The sequence below is a fragment of the Arachis duranensis genome, chromosome 2, assembly GCF_000817695.3.
Source record: "Arachis duranensis cultivar V14167 chromosome 2, aradu.V14167.gnm2.J7QH, whole genome shotgun sequence".
Lineage (NCBI taxonomy): Eukaryota > Viridiplantae > Streptophyta > Magnoliopsida > Fabales > Fabaceae > Arachis > Arachis duranensis.
Window position 1 is genome coordinate 18,276,146 of NC_029773.3, and position 4,717 is coordinate 18,280,862.

At 32.9% G+C, this 4,717-nt stretch overlaps 1 long non-coding RNA gene across 1 annotated transcript; it reads left to right on the forward strand.

Moving 5' to 3' along the window:
• The first annotated feature begins 661 nt into the window (after positions 1 to 661).
• LOC107473862 (uncharacterized) lies at positions 662 to 4,034 on the forward strand. Its single transcript, XR_001589123.3, has 4 exons — positions 662 to 1,288; positions 1,549 to 2,119; positions 2,485 to 2,627; positions 3,096 to 4,034. It is a non-coding gene; the product is annotated as an uncharacterized LOC107473862 (long non-coding RNA).
• The last annotated feature ends 683 nt before the right edge of the window (positions 4,035 to 4,717 follow it).

Sequence of the window (4,717 nt, forward strand, 5' to 3'; positions counted from 1 at the left end):
TGTTGAAAAGAACTAAATAAAAATATCTCTTTTATTTAATTACTACAAAAAAAATATTAAATATGGTTAAATTTATCGATAAATTAATAAAAATAATGTATTAGTAATATATTTATTAGTAAATTTTTATCTGACAATATAACTTTTACCTATAATTAATTATCATCGAATTTTATGACAAATTTTTTATTTAAAATTTGCCGATAATTAACGTCTGATAATTTTGATGTTCTATTTATTTTTTATTTAAATATTTTTTTTGCACAATTACTAATCAAATTATAAATAATAGAAATTAAATATGATAAATTAAATATTAAGTGTATAAAAAAATTAAAAAATTAAAAAATAGAATATACAATAAAACGTCTACGATAAAACTACTCTAAATTGCTTATTGAATCTGAATTTGCATCGATTTCGGTCTCTTTTTTTTTAATTTCTGTTGATACTGCTGCAATTTCTTGTTCTATTGATAGTTGAGATTTGGTTGCTTCTTGATGGATTTATGGCTATTACTGTTGTCTTAGTCTAGTTTTAATTTCTTCCCACTCAATTTTCCAACTTCATTCCAGCAAAATTATGATAGAAAGTAATTTCAAATGTTTTTAAATTGGCAAATACAACTGAAACCATCTCAGAACTTTCCCTTTCAAACCTCTCTCTACTTTTATGAATCTCTACTCTTCATGTGTTTCTCTAGCATTCTAGTATTACTCAGTACATATTGTCCATTTATGACCATTTTTTCCATCCAATATTAGAAAGGTATCTTCAGATTATTGAGTCATTTGTTTTTCCATGAAAATGGAAAAACTTCTCAATGAAAGCACCAATGTTAGAACCCCTCTTTGAGTTAGGGAAAAAAACTCCAAATTAAACCAAATTCAATATCAATTCATTAATTCCTTATGATACATTGATAAAAGTTTCCTATTTATACTCTTAAAAAGACTAAGTAATTCTAATGGGCTTAACTAGCATCCTTTCTAATATTAAATTGTAACATCACTGCTCGCGATTTACTCTTCTCTATTCGATTTCCTCGTCATTGCCTGTGTTCCTCATTGCTGGCGTCGCTGTTGCCGTCTCCGTCGTGTTCGTCGCTGCTCGCCTAGCCGTTAGGTTCGTCCCTGCTCGCGTCACCATCTGTTCATGGCTGCTCGCATTTGAAGCTTCTGATTTTTGGTCTTCTCGCTTCCAACTTTCTCGCCGCCTTCTGCTCTCAGCGTCTTCTTGGCTCCTGGCTGGGTGCTGATCTGCTCTACTCCGCCGTGGTGCATCACAGGTAGGCTCCTTGCTCTGTTCTATTTTGTTATGGCTGAAGTTGACGAGAAATTTTGGTTCTGCAATTTTTTCTTCTTTGATGAGAAATGACTGCTTAATTAATTCTGGTCCTGTAAAATCACTACAATGTTTCATTGTTATGATATATTTATCTGCCTCTGCTTTAATCACTAAATGATGGCAAATTTAGGGTTTGGAATTTAATTATTGTGGGTGGAATCTCAATTTGGGAATTTAACAGTGGATTCGTTGTTATTGTAGGGGTTGGAGTTGGCTGGGAATTCTTTCAGTTCAATTGAGTTAGCGCTAAGTTTTCGCCATGCTTCCAATTACGTTCACTTCTTTTTTTTCTACTTTTCTCCTTGCAAATTTTGTAGGTTTGCTTTCATAGCTACAATATTTGGGGAATTCTCGGAAGCTTTGTTTTGGCTACAGCTGCCTCTAGCGCTTAAACATTTGATGGATTTTGTGTGCAATAGCTATTTCAATGGTTTTATCTTGTAAAGTTGTAAACAATGGTTTGGATGCTTGATGGATCTTGTGTGCAATAGCTATTTCAATGAAAAACTTGTTGTAAAGTTATCAATATAATGTGCTTGATTTTCTTTGACAAATGTATTGTCATATCTTATGCAACTACAAGATGCAGGTGCTGGGCGGACATGGGATGATGCTGTAAACATTGCAATTTGGTGGAGAGGGCACCAATGAGACCTGCTTGTCATTTGCAATTTTGGTTTATAATTTTGAATTTTTGATACTGGTTGCAGAGAAGTATGAAAGAAAAGCCACGAGATTTTGGGATGTCTTCTACAAGTGCCACAAGGACAAGGTAAAGGGCGGTTTGTTTATTATGTTTTATTTAATTGATATTTAGTAGATATTCTATTTTAATTAGTATTTAATTATAAGCATTTTTTCCATTGGTTTCATTTTGGAATTTGGATTTGGTAAATATTCTATTGAGTTGTTTTGTTTTGTTTTGTTTTGATATGCTTAAGTATGCATTACAAGGTAGAAGTCCACTAACTAGTTTTCACATTGAATTCTTGCATGAACAAAACTAAATTAACAGGGACTAATAATAGTTATTATTAATTGAAATACCTGTGTAACCTGCAAAAATTTAGTGACATTCATTTTGAGCACAAATAAATAACATTAATTTGACTGGTAAGGTTGTTTTTCATAATGTAGATGGTTAGATAAGGCTGCAATTGTGACAAAGAGGAAACTAGATATCCAAATGCAGGAACAAACTTATGGAAACTAGCCACTGTCCACAGAGTAGAAAAGCTGAAAATATGAATGCAATTGTGCCGCTTTTAAAATATGAATAAGTATATAGCTGAAATCTTGCTTATTTATGTATTTATTTGTTTTGACTTCTCAGATTATTGCTTTGTTGAATAGCTGAAGAGCCAGGATAATTATTTTTACATGGTGGTTATATCTACTTGTTCTTCTCCTTCCTATACACAATCAGATCAGTATTTCTTTTGAGGGTTTTATGGAAAGCAGGTTTTACTTTCGTGCTTTTCCTTCAATTCACATATTTTCCTATACATTTTTGGAACTGGTCTAAATTATTAGAGATAATTAGGGACTAAGGAATATGTTCTTGGTAATAATGCTAGCCATTGGTTACAGTACATTCTTCCATCATGATTCTGTAATCTTTGCCGTAAAGTAATGTTTAAAAACAAAGGGAGAATCATAAAATTTCCTTCTGATGTAAGAGTGCCTTTCAAAAGTTTCCTTAGCAGTTAGTGAAATCTCACCGGTATCTTCTATCACAATTTGTACAGAAACAAGACTAGGATCATCAAGTGTGGAGCTTTGCCAGTTCTGCTGAATCACCTTCACTCTCAAAGCCAGACAGTGGTGCAATTGACAGTAGCAGCCATGCTAACCCTCTCATCCTGCAAGGCAAATAAGGTTGCAATTGCTTCATCCGGTGCTCTACAACACTTGGCTGAATTTGTAATAGCGGTGACATCAGTTACAGCTTGATGTTGTGACCACAATCCACAACCTCTCAACCTGCGAAGAGATTGTTCCATTGATCGTTGCTTCTGGCATTATACTTTCATTGCTTGAACTGGTCCACAACTCTGAAATCATCTCCACTGGGTGAAAAGGCGATTGGTTTGCTCGAAAATATTGTCTCTTCATCAGAGAGTGCACTTTGTGAGGCGGCTAGTGTTGGTGGGGCAATTCGGATACTGGTCGAGACTATTGAAGATGGATCATCACTAGGGNNNCACGCAGTTGGTATACTTTTCCTTATATGCCAAAGTTGCAGAGAGAAATACAGAGGAATGATTCTAAGAGAGGGAGGGATGCCAGGACTGCATCAGTTAAGCATAGATGGAACGCGGAGAGCCAAGAACATGGCTCGAGAACTGTTGTTGCTTCTGAGAGATTACTCCGATTATAGTTCAAGACAAACACAAATAATCATGAGCTCATAGAGCGGATCATGGAAGAAATTGATGCAGATGGAGAGAAATTGGCTGATGCTAAGCTGCGGTTAGTAAAGGAGATGATTGCAAAGCTGAACACATAATCTTCAGCATCCTTGTGATAAGCTTTCAACCAAGCATCCTAATAATCTTCAGCACATTGGTGAGATTTATTGGCAAACATGAATATATGTATTTAAAATGTTAGTTGAAACTTTTAATATCTATTTTAATTAGAATTTCATTAGTTATTAAGGTTTTATCTTTTTTCTGAATTTTATTGTGTACAAATTTATTTATAATTAAAATTATTACATATATCTAATTTGTATTTTTACTGGAAAAACAACCCTTATTTTTAGCCAAAAAGACAACCTTTCAATGGTTGCATATTTAGTTTAGAGGCAACACTTATATGGGTTGCATATCAAACTGATAGGCAACATTTTTAACAGGTTGCAAATTCAAATAAATAGGCAATAATTCAACATGTTGCATATTCTAAACAATAGGTAACACTTTAAAAGCGTTGTCTATTTAAAGAATAAGTAATGCTTCTAAAGAGTTGTCTTCAAAAGCGTTGCTTTTGAAACAAAAAAACGTTGCCTTGACTTAAGGCAGCGGCCGCATCTGCAAAGCCCATAAAAACGTTGCCTCAAGTCTCAAAAGATTGCTATAAATCAAAGATAACTTTTTATCAACCTTTAGTCAACACTTTTTAAATGTTATCTTAGCTTCAAAATGTTGTAGTGAGTATAAAAAGATGGAAACTAAATTTTTATTTTTTTTTTGTTGAAAATGTTTGATAATAAAAATTAATTAACCAAAAAAAAACTATCAAAAAAGGAAAGATTATTGATCCACTTCAAATAAAAATTATGTAACTTTTAAATATATTTTGTATCTAATCTTTTTTTTTTAAATTTGTTCTATCAATCTTAAAATCTTTAAAAGTACGCTTAAAT